Raw genomic sequence first — 17,507 nt, forward strand, 5'->3', positions numbered from 1 at the left:
TCTCTGCTGTGTATGTCCAGGGAGATTAGCCACAGTGCCATGGTTTGTAAAATTCTTGATTATGTTGGGCACCGTAGATAGAAGAACCTCGAGATCTCTGGAGATGGACTTGTAACGTTGAGATTGTTGATATTTTTCAATCATTTTGGTTCTCAAGTCCTCAGACAGTTCTCTTCTCTTTATGTTCTCTATGTTTAGTGTGGCACACACAGACACAATGCAAAGACCGAGGCAACTTCTACCCTTTTCATATTGCCCACACCTGTTACTTGCCACAAGTGAGTTTGACCGAGCATCACATGCTCAAAACAAAGTTGTTTACTCACAATTTTGACAAGGTGCCAACAGTTTTATCCTGCACTTTTTATGAGTTTTGGGTGATATGTCCAATTTACCTTTTTTCTCAATTTTTTTTTGTGTTGTTCCAATATACGCAAAGGAAATAAGCATGTGTATAACAAACCATGTGCAATTGCAATAACTTCGTGGGAGAAATACTTCATTTTTTGGAACAATTTCAAGGGTGCCAACACTTTCAGGCATGACTGTGCATCATTCCTTGTAATATCTGGTCCCATCCACATGTGACTGCACAGATAGATAGCTGTAAACGTTTCTGTGCCAATCAGTTACACAATCTCAGAACCCGGTCACTTGACTTTTTATATTAAGCCTGTCTATATAAAGTCGTATTGCTCATTTCTTGATTGGTCATTTCTTTGGAAAACATGATACATTGTATCTGCTGCAAAAAGTGAATAGTCTGAGAAATTAAAAGGTAAGTGACTGAAGATATCATGATAAACCTTTAATTTTCATAGAAATTATTTGTCGAACTTTTATTGTAAGTTTTATAGTGTATGTTCTGTCGCTGCTGTTATATCAATATTATTTAGAATATTTTCAGAACCTCAAAAGAGACACCTAAGTTGCAGTAAAATCTCACTGTACACCTCAGCTGCTGCAATATTTAATAACACATCTCAGCTGCTGCAGAACATCATAATCCTCGCCTTAGCTGCTGCAGAACCCAATTGTACACATCTCACCTACTGCAGGACTTCATAATCAGCACCTAAGCTCCTCTAGCATCTCATAATAGAGATCTCAGCTGTAGCAGATCATCTTGATATACCCCTCATCTGCTGCAGAATTGCATAAGGCATATCTGAGCTACTTTAGAACCTCGTAATGAACACCTCAGCTGCTGCAGTCTTTTATAACACATCTCAGCTGCTGCAGAACATCATAATCCTCACCTTAGCTGCTGCAGAAGCCTAATAGTACACGCCTCACCTACTGCAGGACTTCATAATCAGCACCTCAGCTCCTGTTGCACCCTCATGATACATATCTCAGCTGTAGCACATCATCTTGTTATACCCCTCATCTGCTGCATAATTGCATAAGGTATATCTCAGCTACTTTAGAACCTCTTAATAAACACCTCAGCTGTTGCAGCTCATAATACACACTTTATCTGCTGCAGAACCCTATAATTCACCGCAGCTGCTGCAGAACCTTATAATTCATACCTATCTTGTTCTCCTTCCTTTCCTCAGTTTTTCAATCCATTTCAACATTTTCACTGCCCCCCATACCTATTTGTAGGGTCTGCCGTAAAAATGCTTGGATTTACCATTGACTCACATTATACTCGCTACTCGAAACGAGCATCTGAGCATTACGAATTGCTCAGTTCGAGTAAGGAACATTTGAGAGTTTTATTGCTCACTTATCTCTAATAGATAGATAGATTTCACGACAATGACATAACAATCTTTATTATCATGATTATTATTATTCATATACAGTACAGACCAAAAGTTTGGTCACATCTTCTCATTTAAAGATTTTTCAGTATTTTCATGACTATGAAAATTGTAAATTCACGATGAAGGCATCAAAACTATGAATTAACACATGTGGAATTATAATAATAATAATTTTTATTTATATAGCGCCAACATATTCCGCAGCGCTTTACAACTTATAGAGGGGACTTGTACAGACAATAGACATTACAGCATAACAGAAATCACAGTTCAAAACAGATACCAGGAGGAATGAGGGCCCTGCTCGCAAGCTTACAACCTATGAGGAAAAGGGGAGACACAAGAGGTGGATGGTAACAATTGCTTTAGTTAATTGGACCAGCCATAGTGTAAGGCTCGGGTGTTCATTTAAGGCTGCATGAACCAGTTGACAGCCTAAGTATGTAGCAGTAGAGACACAGAGTGCTATTAACTGCATAAAGTGTATGACAACATGATGCGAGGAACATGATTATGTTTTTTTTTTTGTTTGTTTGTTTGTTTTTTATTAGGCCACACAGGGATAGTTAGGTTAATGCGTTGAGGCGGTAGGCCAGTCTGAACAAATGCGTTTTTAGGGCACGCTTAAAACTGTGGGGATTGGGGACTAATCGTATTAACCTGGGTAGTGCATTCCAAAGAATCGGCGCAGCACGTGTAAAGTCTTGGAGTCGGGAGTGGGAGGTTCTGATTATTGAGGATGCTAACCTGAGGTCATTAGCGGAGCAGAGGGCACGGGTAGGGTGATAGACTGAGACCAGAGAGGAGATGTAGGGTGGTGCTGAGCCATGGAGTGCTTTGTGGATGAGGGTAGTAGTTTTGTACTGGATTCTGGAGTGGATGGGTAGCCAATGTAATGACTGGCACAAGGTAGAGGCATCGGTGTAGCGGTTGGTGAGGAATATGATCCTGGCAGCAGCATTCAGGACAGATTGGAGCGGGGAGAGTTTGGTAAGAGGGAGGCTGATTAGTAGAGAGTTACAATAGTCCAGACGAGAATGAATAAGTGAGACAGTAAGAGTTTTTGCAGAGTCGAAAGTAAGAAAAGGGCGAATTCTAGAAATGTTTTTGAGATGCAGATAAGAAGAGCGAGCCAGTGATCGGATGTGGGGGGTGAATGAAAGCTCGGAATCAAGGATGACCCCAAGGCAGCGGGAATGTTGCCTTGGAGTAATGGTGGAACCACACATGGAGATGGAAATGTCAGGCAAAGGTAGGTTAGTAGAGGGAGCGAACAGGAGGAGTTCAGTTTTTGACAGGTTCAGTTTCAGATAGAGGGAGGACATGATGTTAGAGACAGCGGTAAGACAACCACTGGTGTTTTCTAAGAAGGCCGACTTGAAAGCAGGAGAAGAGGTGTATAATTGGGTGTCGTCAGCATAGAGATGGTACTGGAAACCAAATCTACTGATTGTTTGTCCAATAGGGGCAGTGTACAAAGAGAAGAGGAGGGGGCCTAGGACTGATCCTTGAGGAACCCCAACAGTAAGGGGAAGGTGAGAGGAGGAGGAACCAGCAAAACATACAGTGAAGGATCGGTCAGAGAGATAGGAGGAGAACCAGGAGAGAACGGTGTCCTTGAGGCCGATGGAGCGGAGCATAGTGAGGAGGAGCTGATGATCCACAGTGTCGAATGCTGCGGAGAGATCCAAGATAATTAGCATGGAGTAGTGACCATTAGATTTAGCTGTTAGCAGGTCATTAGAGACTTTAGTGAGGGCAGTTTCAGTCGAGTGTAAAGAGCGGAAGCCAGATTGAAGAGGGTCGAGAAGAGAGTTATCTGAGAGATAGCGGGTAAGACGGGAGTGGACCAGGCGTTCGAGGAGTTTAGAGATGAAGGGAAGATAAGAGACAGGTCTGTAATTAGCGGCACAATTTTGGTCGAGGGAGGGTTTTTTAAGTAATGGATGTATGATGGCATGCTTAAATGAGGAGGGAAAAATACCGGAAGTGAGGGAAAGGTTGAATATTTTTGTTAGGTGAGAGGTGACAGCCGGGGAAAGGGACTGGAGGAGATGTGATGGAATGGGGTCACTGGTGCAAGTGGTCGGGCGAGAAGATGCAAGGAGCCTGCTTACTTCTTCTTCTGTAACTGGCTCAAAGTCAGAGAGTGAACTAGATGCAGTGGGGGAGGGAGGATAGTGCATGGTATGAAGAGATTGGGAGATGATTTCCTGTCGAATGTGGTCAATTTTTTTTTTTATGTAATTGGCCAGATCGTCAGCACGGAGATCTGTGGTTGGGGCCTGCTCTCTTGGGTTGAGTAGGGACTGGAAAGTGTCAAAGAGACGTTTAGGGTTATTGGACAGTGAGGTGATGAGGGTGTTGAAATAGGTTTGTTTGGAGAGGTGAAGGGCAGAGTTGTATGTTTTTAGCATGAACTTATAATGGATGAAATCTTAGGGTAGATTAGATTTTCTCCACAGACGTTCGGCGCACCTGGAGCACCGCTGCAGGAAACGTGTTTGCAGCGTGTGCCACGGTTGTCGCCGTCTGTGTCGAGTTGTTCTATGTATAGGAGGTGCAGCTTCATCCAGGGCACTTTGCAGGGTTTGATTGTAATGCTTCAGAGCAGAATCAGGACATGAGATGGAGAACATTGGGGCCAATGAGGACTGCAAGTTCTTCATAAGTTTCTGGGTGTTAATGGCCTGTATGTTTCTATAAGTGTGGAAAGTGGGGGTGACCTGAGCGGGACGGCAGTTCTTGATAGAGAATGAAAGAAGGTTGTGGTCAGAGAGCTGGAGAGGGGAGTTTGTGAAATCATCCAGTGAGCAAAGCCGGGAGAAAACCAAGTCAAGGGAGTTTCCATCTTCATGCGTTGGAGAGTTAGTATGCTGCGAGAGGCTGAAAGAGGAGGTTAGAGATAAAAGGTGAGAAGCAGATGGGGAGAGGGGAGAAGCAATGGGGATGTTGAAATCACCCATGATGAGGGTGGGGGTGTCACAAGAGAGAAAGTGTAGAAGCCAGGTGGCAAAGTGATCCAGGAACTGATGAGAGGGGCCGGGAGGACGATTTACCACCGCCACTCGCATGGAGAAGGGGACGTAGAGTCTGACAGCATGGACCTCAAAGGAAGGGAATACAAGTGAGGGTACTTGGGGATAGCTTGGAAGGTACATTTGGGTGAAAGGAGCAGACCAACGCCTCCACCTGCTCTGTTGTCTGATCTTGGGGTATGAGAAAAGTGTAGTCCACCATATGAAAGAGCAGCAGATCCAGGTTTCAGTAAGAGCCAGGAGATTAAGAGAATTAGAAAGGAAGAAGTCATGAATGAAGGAGAGTTTATTACACACAGAGCGAGAATTCCAAAGGGCACAATTGAAAGAGACAGAAGGCATGCATGGAATATTAATAAGGTTAGAGGGGTTTCTGGGTGTAGCAATTGGGAGGTTTGACTGGCTATAACATGGGGGGCCGGGGTTTGGAGAGATGTCTCCAGCGACTAGGAGAAGGAGGATAGAAAGAGGGAGCAGATGGTTAAGTGATTTGTGAGAGAGAATTATATACTTAACAAAAAAGTGTGAAACAACTGAAATTATATCTTATAGTCTAGGTTCTTCAAAGTAGCCACCTTTTGCTTTGATGACTGCTTTGCACACTCTTGGCATTCTCTTGATGAGCTTCAAGAGGTAGTCACCGGGAATGGTCTTCCAACAGTCTTGAAGGAGTTCCCAGAGATGCTTAGCACTTGTCGGCCCTTTTGCCTTCACTCTGCGGTCCAGCTCACCCCAAACCATCTTGATTGGGTTCAGGTCTGGTGACTGTGGAGGCCAGGTCTTCTGGTCAAATAGCCCGTATATGTTTTTATTTTTTAGAAAAACTCAGAATGGATGCTGCTGATGTTATCCTGACCGCATCTAATATAACTCGGGACTACAGCAACCGGTAAGTTTATAATCAGTGCAGACTCCATTCACATTTATTTCCAAGCCTCCGCCCCAGAATATATCAGTATTCATGAGGATACATCCGTTCTACATTCAGCATTATTATTCCTGTAAAAATGATGGAAACTCTGGTTAACCCATTAAAGTGTCTACAAACATATACTATTAGGGGGTCAATGGAAGATAATTACGTTTCTGAACTCAATCTGACCCAGACCCTACCTGGAGAGCTGGCGAGCAGGAAAATCACTGAAATGGATGGAAACAGCACTCAGCTGACCGCGAAGTTAATCAGATGTAAAATGAAAATGAATTGTCACTGCTCCCCCCAACCTACCTCTCGGCGCCTGTGAAGATTTTTACTTTCAATGTCGTGACGCCAAGAGATGGGAGTCGGGAGCAGTGAATATACGTTTCCAATTTAGAGCTGTTTAACTGGGCAGCGCACATCTAAAGCTCTTCTTTGGTGCAGACATAATAAATGAATAAATTTAAAACATGACGTAGGGTACCCCATTTTTAATAACCAGCTAAGGGAAAGCATACAACTCTGGGCTGATATTAATAGGATGTAAAGGTACATGGATATCTGGCCCTTCCAAGCCTAAAAAAAACTAGCCCTCAGCTGCCACAGTATAAGAACAATAGATGCGCTAATTCTAACGCTTAGCTTTTATTTTCTATTTTTTCTATTGTATGTTACTTTAAGACGTTTCCCTATCTACGTTTGCTTGCAGGGCAATTGTCCTGCTCTTACTTCCATTTTTTTTTCCTTTTGAATCCCCCTAGACTTTACTATGACCATTTTACAGCCAAACATTTGGGTCACCAATGACTTCTCTGGGAATCGGGTTCGGGTAGAGTTCTGGTACCCAAACCGAACTTTGGACTACAGTTTGGTCAAACCCGACCAACCCAAACATCCATGGTCTACTTATAAGCCTTCTCAAATTTTCTAACAGGAATTGAAAAAAGGTTTTTAGGGTTTTCTGGGCAAATAAAGTGAAAAGGAACAATGAGTCCTGTGACTTCCTGTTTTAGAATAGGGGGAATATGATGGTGTCTTTTTAGTCATATAATTACGGCATTATTTTATTTAGATTTTAAAGCACTTTACCATTAGGTTGGGATATGTACCGACGATAAAGACATCTCAAAGGAACACATAGTTCACCAATTACAGGAGGAGCGAGGGTCCTGCTCACAAGATTGCAATCTATATGGAAATACAGGGAACACAATAGTTAGAGCGTGGTCGTCAAGTGTGGTCCAGCCATCATGATGATCTAAAACTGCATGATTTGGTCATCAGCCAGAATCTGTCTAATTACAGTTACTAAGTGCTATTGGGTGGATGGAGGATGTGGAGACAGATGTATAGGATGGAGCAGATTATGAGGAAAATTTAGAAAGAAAGAACAGGAAAGTCTTAGATTACTGTGTGAGGTGATAGGCCTTTCTAAAGAGATGTGTTTGTAAAGAACCCTTAAAATTGTAGTGGTCAGATATTAAAGGGAATCTGTCACCTACTTTTTCGTATATAAGCTTCGGCCACTGCCATCAGGGCTTATCTACAGCATTCTGTAAAGCTGTAGATAAGACCCCAATGTAACCTGAAAGAGAAGAAAAACAAGTTATATTATATTCACCTGGGGGGCGGTCCGGTGCTGTCCGGTCTAATGGGCGTCACATCCCATCTTCATGCAATGACATCCTCTTCCTTGCTTTCTGTCATGGCTCCTGCGCAGGCGTACTTTATCTGCCATGTTGAGGGCAGAGCAAAGTACTGCAGTGCTCAGGCGCTGGGCCTCTCTGATCTTTCCTGGTGCCTGCGCACTGCTGTACTTTGCTCTGCCCTCAAAGGGCAGATAAAGTACGCCTGAGCCACAGCCACGACAGGAAGCAAGGAAAAGCACATCATTGCATGAAGATGGGAGGCGCCGGACAGACCACGACGCCCATCGGACCAGACCGCACCGGACTGCCCCCCAGGTGAGTATAATATTACTTGTTTTTCTTATCTTTCAGGTTACATCGGGGGCTTATCTACAGCATTACAGAATGCTGTAGATAAGCCCCTAAAGGTGGTGGCCATAGCTTATATACAAAAAAGTAGGTGACAGATTCCCTTTAATTGGATCATATGGGGTAATGCATTCCTGAAAACTGGTGCAGCATGAGAGAAGTCTTGGAGAATGAGTTGCAAGGTTCGGATTATGGAGGATCTTAGTGTTAGATCAGTTGCAGAACGGAGAGCAAGGGAAAGGTGTTAGACAGAGATAAGGAAAGAGATATATGGTGGTGCAGAACTGTGGTGAGCTGTGTAGGTCATAGCGATAAGTTTTAATTGTACTCTCTACAGTTTGATGTCAGTCCCTTTCTTCCATGTACCCCCTGAATACAAGGCAGAAGTTTATAGAACTACAAATATATTTGCCTAATGTTTACCCGATGATGTCTTCTCAGGTCATCTGACAAACACGACAAAATGATTGATATTTATCTGAACATTTTACAAAAGATGTCAATTACTTTATTGAGCATAATTTTTGCTCTCGGGATTATCGGTAATGGGTTAGTCATCTGGATTGCCGGATTCAGGATGAAGAAGACAATCAGTGCCGTGTGGTTCCTCCACCTGGCCATCGCAGACTTCTTGTGCTGTGCGTCTCTGCCTCTGAGAATTGCTGAGTGGGCTACAGTTTTCTCACAATATGCATATATTTCATTCTGCCCTTGGAGCATTTTACCATTTTATCTTAACATGAGCACCAGTGTTCTTCTCCTGACGGCCATGAGTATTGACCGCTGGGTCTCCGTCATGTGGCCATTTCGGGCAAAAGTTCATAGAACCCGTAAACTGGTGAGAATCTCTACAGCCATCGTTTGGGGGCTGAGCTTAATTGTATCGTTTTCAGTATTTTTCTGATATATACACTATTTGGATGATCGAAGTGAATGGTGCCTAGAGCTCAGTTATACAGAGCCTCAATTCTATAAGATGAAAGAAACTATTCAACTGATCAGGTTAGTTATGATGTGTGTCATCCCTTTTCTCATCATCCTCACCAGTTATGCCACCATTTTTTACAAACTTAAAAAAAGTAAGAGATCCCAGAGATCTCAGAGATCTTCCAGGATCATCACCGCTGTTATATTGTGTTTCGTCATCTGCTGGTTTCCATATTACATCTGGCCACTAACAACCATTTATGATGACGATATCATTCCATTTGTTATTGCAAATACTATTGTTACCACCCTGGCTTGTCTTAACAGTTGCATCAATCCAATAATTTATGTTTTTAGGGGACCGGATTTTCAACAAAGTTTTTTCAGATCCATCCCCTCCAGATTAGAAAGAGCCTTAGGAGAACATCCTAATTACCTGTGTAAAGAACAAGAAAATGTTGGAAATGCACTGCAGAACAAATAATTCTGCTGTAAATAAATCCTTATTTCCTTTTAAATCATGCCACATATTTGTTCTGCTTCTTTTTTTTTTTGTCAACTTCCAAGAATTTTACCTTTTTTGATTATCCCATCAGCATAATCAACATAGCACTATGAACCGTTTGTGGCAAAAGTGACCTGGTAATTTAGATTTATTATTATTATTATTTATTCATATAGCGCCATTAATTCCATGGTGCTGTACATGAGAAGAGGGGTTTCGTAGAGGGTTAGTTATAGATAACGTTTGCAGTAAACAAATTTACAATGACTGACTAGTGCAGAGGGGAGAGGACCCTGTCCTTGTGGACGTACATTATACAGGATAATGGGGAGGAGACAGGAGGTCGGGGGAGTGGCAGCTCTGGTGGTGGTGAGGCGGTGGCATCTCTGGCGGGTGGTGAGGCGGTGGCATCTCTGGCGGTTGGTGAGGCGGCAGCTCCGGCGGTTGGTGATGCGGCAGCTCCGGCGGTTGGTGACACGGCTGCTCGTGTGGTGGTGAGTAGTGTTGAGCATTCCGATACCGCAAGTATCGGGTATTGGCCGATATTTGCGGTATCGGAATTCCGATACCGAGATCCGATACTTTTGTTGTATCGGGAATCGGTATCGGGATCGATATAATGTGTAAAATAAAGAATTAAAATAAAAAATATTGATATACTCACCTCTCCGACGCAGCCTGCACCTTACCGAGGGAACCGGCAGCCTTCTTTGCTTAAAATGCGCGCGTTTACTGTCTTCCGTGATGTCACGGGTTCTGATTGGTCGCGTGCCGCCCATGTGACCATGATGCGACCAATCACAAGCCGTGACGTAATTTTCAGGTCCTGAATGCCTAATTCTAGGCATTCAGGACCTGAAAATTACGTCACGGCTTGTGATTGGTTGCGTGCCGCCCATGTGACCGTGACGCGACCAATCACAACAAGCCGTGACGTAATTTTCAGGTCCTGAATGCCTAATTCTAGGCATTCAGGACCTGAAAATTACGTCACAGCTTGTGATTGGTCGCGTCGCGGTCACATGGGTGGCACGTGACCAATCAGAAGCTGTGACGTCGCGGAAGGCAGTAAACGCGCGCATTTTAAGCAAAGAAGGCTGCCGGTTCCCTCGGTAAGGTGCAGGCTGCGTCGGAGAGGTGAGTATATCAATATTTTTTATTTTAATTCTTTATTTTACACATTAATATGGATCCCAGGGCCTGAAGGAGAGTTTCCTCTCCTTCAGACCCTGGGAACCATCAGGGATACCGTCCGATACTTGAGTCCCATTGACTTGTATTGGTATCGGGTATCGGTATCGGATTAGATCCGATACTTTGCCGGTATCGGCCGATACTTTCCGATACCGATACTTTCAAGTATCGGACGGTATCGCTCAACACTAGTGGTGAGGCGGCAGAATGGTTATTGCAGGCTGTAGGCTTTCCTGAAGAGATGAGTTTTCAGGTTCCATCTGAAGGAGCCGAGGGTGGTGGATAATCGGATGTGTTGAGGCGTGGAGTTCCAGAGGATGGGGGATATTCGGGAGAAATCTTGGAGGTGGTTGTGTGAGGAACGAATAAGTGTAGAGGAGAGTAGGAGGTCTTGAGAGGATCAGAGATTATGTGAGGGAAGATAGTGGGAGATTAGTTCAGAGATATAGGGAGGGGACAGGTTGTGGATGGCTTTGTAGATCAGTGTTAGTAGTTTGAACTGGATTTGTTGGGGAATTGGGAGCCAGTGGAGGGATTTTCAGAGGGGAGAAGCAGGGGAGTAGCGAGGAGAGAGGTGGATTAGGCGGGCAGCAGAGTTGAGGACAGACTGGAGCCGTGCAAGAGAGTTAGCGGGGAGGCCACAGAGGAGGGTGTTGCAGTAATCGAGGCGGGAGATGATGAGGGCATGCACAAGAGTTTTAGTAGATTGTGGGCTGAGGAAGGGATGGATTCTGGCATTATTTTTGAGTTGGAGGCGACAGGAGGTGGCAAGAGTTTGGACTTGCAACTTGAAGGACAGGGTAGAGTCGAGAGTTAACCCGAGGCAGCGGATTTCATGTGCAGGAAAGAGCGTGATGCCCTTTACCGTAATAGGTAGATCAGGTAGGGGGTTTACGCGAGATGGGGGAAAGATGATGAGTTCGGTTTTGTCTACATTGAGTTTTAGGAAGCGGGAGTTGAATTTTACAGATAATGGTGATAACACAAGTATCAGCATGCCTGTATGAGCTATTTGAACTTTTGTTTTTTATTGTAGATTTGCATGACACTCTTCATGTTAAATACAGAAAAATGGGAGAAGGTGGGATGGAATAAAAAAAATAAAAAACAAGAAAAAACAGCAATTCCACTGAACCTGGAGGTTTTAATTTTATGACATTCATTTTCTGGAAAAATTTTGTTAACTTTGTTTTACTTATGAGTAGTGTTGAGCATTCCGATACCGCAAGTATCGGGTATCGGCCGATATTTGCTGTATCGGAATTCTGATACCGAGTTCCGATATTTTTGTGATATCGGAAATCGGAATCGGAAGTTCCCAGTGTATGGTTCCCAGGGTCTGGAGGAGAGGAGACTCTCCTTCAGGCCCTGGGATCCATATTCATGTAAAAAATAAAGAATTAAAATAAAAAATATGGATATACTCACCCCTCCGGCGGCCCCTGGACCTTACCGATGTAACCGGCAGCCTCCGTTCCTAAGAATGCAGTGAGTTTAGGACCTGCGATGACGTCGCGGCTTGTGATTGGTCGCGTGAGCGGTCACATGAGAGGTCACGCGACCAATCACAAGCCGCGACATCATCGAAGGTCCTTCACTCCTCATTCTTAGGAACAGAGGCTGCTGGTTACATCGGTAAGGTCCAGGGGCCGCCAGAGGGGTGAGTATATCCATATTTTTTATTTTAATTCTTTATTTTTTACATGAATATGGATCCCAGGGCCTGAAGGAGAGTTTCCGCTCCTTCAAACCCTGGGAACCATCCAGGATACCTTCCGATACTTGTGTCCCATTGACTTGCATTGGTATCGGGTATCGGTATCGGCGATATCCGATATTTTTCGGATATCGGCCGATACCATCCGATACCGATACCTTTGAGTATCGGAAGATATTGCTCAACACTACTTATGAGTCAGTTATGGTAACAAATAACAAATTTATATTTTTGATAGGTGTTAATTTATATTCAATAAAAAATAATAAAACTATGGTGTCAAGAGGATCATCAAGTAAATTCTAACATCAAATCCCCATAAAAACAGTAAATCTTTATTATATGTGCAGTATTAGTCCTTAGGATAAAACAACACAACAAACACCATTCCTACTAAATAGTATAAATTAAATCATACAATTGATAATGAACCCTATTAATTCCTATAAGAGGTTCTACCAGGCCGTTGGCACTCTGTTGGTCGGCAATGCATAAATGGCACCTTTGCTCACTGACTGTGGTCCCTAGTATGTCCTAGAAAGTCTTGATAAGGTATATTCTATTATTCTATTCATGTGCAATGTGATACAAAGGGAAGGTATCTAGGGCAGACTAAAAATCAACATTCTATCAAAGATTTTTATAAGAAAAAAAACTTATACAAGCCAAAGGAGTATATTCTTTAAATAGGGAAGATAAAACTTTCATACTACCAGTATGTGTCTATTGTACTTAGCCATCCACACACTGTGCCTCGACGTGTTTCCCCTCCAGGTAAAGCAGGAGGTCTATAGAGAAAAGAAATAGTATGTTAGGTGCTGGTATTCTTCCACTGCACAGGGTAGATCCCAAGCCTTATCTGCATCTGCTGTCTCCCATTCAGCTTTGGCTGCTGTGGACACTGCTGAGCATAGACATTGGTCCCAGCATCTTGCTCAGGCTCGTTCTATTCGTTTGGTTACTTCTGGATCTCCACCCAAGTCTAGATAACCAGCTATAGGCAGCGGCGACCGGACACTCTGGAGTCTAAGTCCAGAAATCACCCTACTTAGCATGTCCGTGATGTGGCGTCCTCTTATTGGTAGTTGGATGTCTCCTGCTCTGGTGATGTGGCAGCTCCAGATTGGCCCACGGGCAATGTCTCGGCCGACTGGGCATGAGTGTTTGGGGTGGAGCCTTTTGTATAAAAGATCTGCAATTGCGCTCGCGAGTGCTAGTACCATTTCACGTACGGCTATGTAAGTGGAGTCCCTACCACTCTGTCTGCAAGTGTTGTGTTTCTGTCTAGCTTGGGACTTTACACGTAGGCAGGCAGCTAGCGTCAGTGGGGACAATTAGCCGTTGGCTTAGCATCTGGTTCCTACATGTGTGTGGTTAGCTCAGTAGAGTTCCAGAGCAAGCACAGCCGTAGTCAGAGTATAAAGCTCAGAGCATCTATTCCGTTTCTGTGTGCAAGTGACAAAGCTCAGTTGCAGAGCTTCTCCTTCATTTCTGTGTGCGAGTGACACAGCTCAGTTGCAGAGCCTCTGTTCCATTTCTGTATGCGAGCGACGCAGCTCAGTTGCAGTGAATATGTTCTGTTTCAGTGTGCGAGTGACACAGCTCAGTTGCAGAGCATATCTTTCATTTCTGTGTGCGAGTGACAGCTCAGTTGCAGAGCATCTGTTTTGTTTCTGTGTGCGAGTTCAGTTCATGTGCTGCACACACTGAGTGTCATTCAACTCAGTGTGTACGGGTAATTGCTCGCCGTGTATTCTACCATTATACACTAGCATCAGTTTTCCATCTCTGCACGGTGGACCCCAGGTGGCGATTGCGCTTTATTATTTATTTTATTTAGCGCAATTCGAAAAACCTTAACATAGTAGATATTCACTGACTGTCCAGTCCACACGATTGGCTTGGAACTCAATGGATATATACTATTTATTCTCTCCATGAGCCTCATAAAGAAGCTTTACCAGAAGTGGAAACGTGTGATCCATTTTTTAAATTTTTTTTAAACTTATTAACGAGTACAGTAAAATACACACCAAAAGTAACCTTGATTACAGGAAACACAAGTAACCTTAAAGTGTCCCTCAAAGTTTCCTATGAGATTTCCTGGCCTCGCAGCTGATGGGAGACTTGGTGGCTGTGAACTCTGTTAAATCCACAAATCCAAATAAACCAACAGTCCTTTTTAGGGCTAATTAAGGGGTATATTGATTGCAGTGCTAGGTAGGCAGGGGAGTCTATGTCCACATATCAACATCAGTGCAAGGTATGCAGGCACTGTATGCTAGTATATAGATCTCACTGCATACATCAAGAGGGTCCATTACTGTCTGCTGATGCCTATTTTATATATACCTAGCTGCAGGTATCTGTGGCTAGGATTGACTTTTTTTGTCACCTGAATCCTGCTAATTTTATTACAAAGCAATCCAGAGCCCCCTTTTTTTCTACATTTATTTGCTTGGTCATGCTGCAGACTACAGCCAAGTCATTTTAATACAACAGCGTGAAAATTTTGGAGTGTCTTACAACATTTTTGGACACCATTTTGCTCACCAAAAAATCTTTATCTGGCCAAAAAATATTTAGCTACAGTTCTTATATTTATCACTGTGTTTTGTATGCCACACGCATCGCATATCATTGCGCTAAATAATTTACAATTGTAGTACTCCAACATTTTTTTTGTGTCATAGCCTACTTATTGACACAATTTTGGTGGGCCCAAATAATCCATGCCACATATTTAACAGTGTTCTATCTCAGTCCGACACCAGATCAACCTGTGCACTCCAAACAGTTGCTTTTCAGGCCTACATTCCACTTTTTTGTCTGTCTGCTACCCTAGGCCTGTACACTATTTTGGGTTAAAAAATAAAAAAATACAGGCCACGTATTCAACAGTCTGTTATCTCCATCAGACTCCTGGTCTATCTGTGCTCTCCAAATAGTTGCTTTTCAGGCCTACATTCCACTTTTTTGGCTGTCCGCTACCCTAGGCCTGTACACTATTTTGGGTTAAAAAATAAAAAAATACAGGCCACGTATTCAACTGTTTGTTATCTCCGTCAGACTCCTGGTCTATCTGTGCTCTCCAAATAGTTGCTTTTCAGGTCTACATTCCACTTTTTTGGCTGTCTGCAACCCAAGGTCTATACACTATTTTGTGGTAAAAAATAAAATAATACAGGCCACGTATTCAACAGTTTTTTTATCTCCGTCAGACTCCTGGTCTATCTGTGCTCTCCAAATAGTTGCTTTTCAGGCCTACATTCCACTTTTTTGGCTGTTTGCTACCCTAGGTCTATACACTATTTTGGGGTAAAAAATAAAACAATACAGGCCACTCACTGAACAGCCTGTTATCTCTGTCAAACTCCGCTTTTCAGGCCTGCATTTCACTTTTTTGGCTGTCTGCTACCCAAGGTCTATACACTATTTTAGGGTAAAAAATAAAAAAATACAGGCCACGTATCTGTGGCTAGGCTTTTTTTGGCACCTGAATCCTGCTAATTTTATTACAAAGAAATCCATAGCCTCCTTTTTTTCCACATTCATTTGCTTGGTCACACTGCAGACTACAGCCAGGTCATTTTAATACAACAGCGTGAAAATCTAGCACTTTAAAATGCCTTTTTTTGTCCCAGGCATCAGATGTGAGTGCCCAGAAAATCCTGGCCTTTTTTTGGTACTGTAGTAATTTTTGGAGTGTTTTACAACATTTTTGGACACCATTTTGCTGACCAAAAAATCTTTAGCTGTCCAAAAATGTATTTAGCTACAGTTCTTATATTTATCACTGTGTTTTGTACACCACACGCATCGCATATCATTGTACAAAATATTTTACAATTTTAGTACTCCAACAATTATTTTTTTTAGTGTCATAGCCTACTTATTGACACAATTTTGGTGGGCCCAAAAAATCCATTCAGCATTTTTAACATTCTTCGATCTCTGTCAGACGCCAGATCTATCTGTGGACTACAAATTGTGGCATTTCCAGCCTATATTCCACTGTTTTTGCTGTCTGTTACCCTAGTTCTGTACACTATTTTGGGGTATAAAATAATTAAAAAAAAAAAAAAACAGGCCACATATTAAAGGGTGTGATATCTCCGTCAGACTCCTGGTCTATCTGTGCTCTACAAATAGTTGCTTTTCAGGCCTACATTCCACTTTTTTTGCTGTCTGCTACCCTAGGTGTATACATTATTTTGGGGTAAAAAATAAAAAAAATACATGCCATGTATTGAACAGTCTGGCATTGCTGTCAGATGCCTGATCTTTTTGTGGCCTACAAATTGTGTCAATTCAGGCCTGGATCTCACCTAAGATCCATTAGCTCCTTCTTGCTGCCTATACTGGCAATCATATGACCACTGGGTCCAGAGGAGGGAGCGCAATTAATGCTTCTAATTCCAGTATATTCAATGCTTGGTTATACAGTGCTGTGTATACAGCAATGGAGAAGGCATATAAGACATTAAACCATCTGTGTCTTCTTTATGTGGAGTCTGGCTGTGTCTGACAGCTGACTCCTCACTCCCGCTGTTGCACATATTGAGTGCCACTGCTCTACCATGCTGTGACGTGTTTAAACATCACTGAAGAGCAGAATGTCAAACATCTGGACGTATAAAATTTGTGTGCAGTCCAGATGCATTACAGTTAAGTATTGGATCAGTCGAAGCGCTCAAGGCACAAAGCAGCTGTCTTCCAACATGTACCGCACCTCGACTCTCCTGCTTCCACTTTTAATGTGAACCCAATAAAGGGAAATTTTTACATGGGACTGTGAGTGCCACCTTTTTTCCTCTGCATATGGACATTGCCTGAATTGTTTCTATTATTTGGCGGGCATCCGATATCCCAGGGATGGTATTATTAATTTTCTCGGCACGGATACACATTTTGGCTCAAGGTGCAACAGTGGTGCCGGATTTTCTTGCTTACTCAGATGTATAATAGTTAAACACAACATTAGATTTAAGAGGGCTCAATAAGATAAGCTACAAATACTGTTCTAGTGATGTGTATACCTCCAACACAACTAATATCAAAGTGCAATAAATTATTGTGCATGTGCACATATTGTGGCATTCTCAATATATAATACAATATTCTTACAGTTAAACAGGAACAAAAAAACACAAAAAAAGATCACAATTACAATGTCTTATCCCAGCAGCATTAATAGCAATACACACCAAAAAGAAGGGGAGAATAGAAAAAAATGTATATACCAAATATAGTAATAAATGATTTCACATCAGTGCTTCAGAACATAGCAACAATAGTGGTAGAAACAAAGTAAGTATTGTTTATTCGATTATTTGACGATGAAAAACCAAGTACCGGGTCCTGGACTGTAACAGTTCTTAAATACTAAACATGTTTTGAGGTCTTCCAGATTGTCAGGGGGTGACCTCCTGAAG

At 42.7% G+C, this 17,507-nt stretch overlaps 1 protein-coding gene and 1 pseudogene across 2 annotated transcripts in view; both read left to right on the forward strand.

Annotated features, from left to right (window-relative positions):
- Positions 1-718: 718 nt before the first annotated feature.
- The window catches only part of LOC143768681 (formyl peptide receptor 2-like), a 102,361-nt gene continuing 85,572 nt past the window's right edge, over positions 719-17,507 (forward strand). The window contains exon 1 of the mRNA XM_077257326.1: positions 719-778. The gene's annotated coding sequence lies outside the window, so the exon portion shown is untranslated. The remainder of the gene's footprint in view (positions 779-17,507) is intronic.
- Positions 5,685-9,332, forward strand: LOC143768679 (chemerin-like receptor 1; annotated as a pseudogene). The gene is made up of 2 exons (XR_013213989.1): positions 5,685-5,702; positions 8,171-9,332. The product of XR_013213989.1 is annotated as a chemerin-like receptor 1 (transcript).

Source organism: Ranitomeya variabilis, chromosome 4 (assembly GCF_051348905.1).
Source record: "Ranitomeya variabilis isolate aRanVar5 chromosome 4, aRanVar5.hap1, whole genome shotgun sequence".
Lineage (NCBI taxonomy): Eukaryota > Metazoa > Chordata > Amphibia > Anura > Dendrobatidae > Ranitomeya > Ranitomeya variabilis.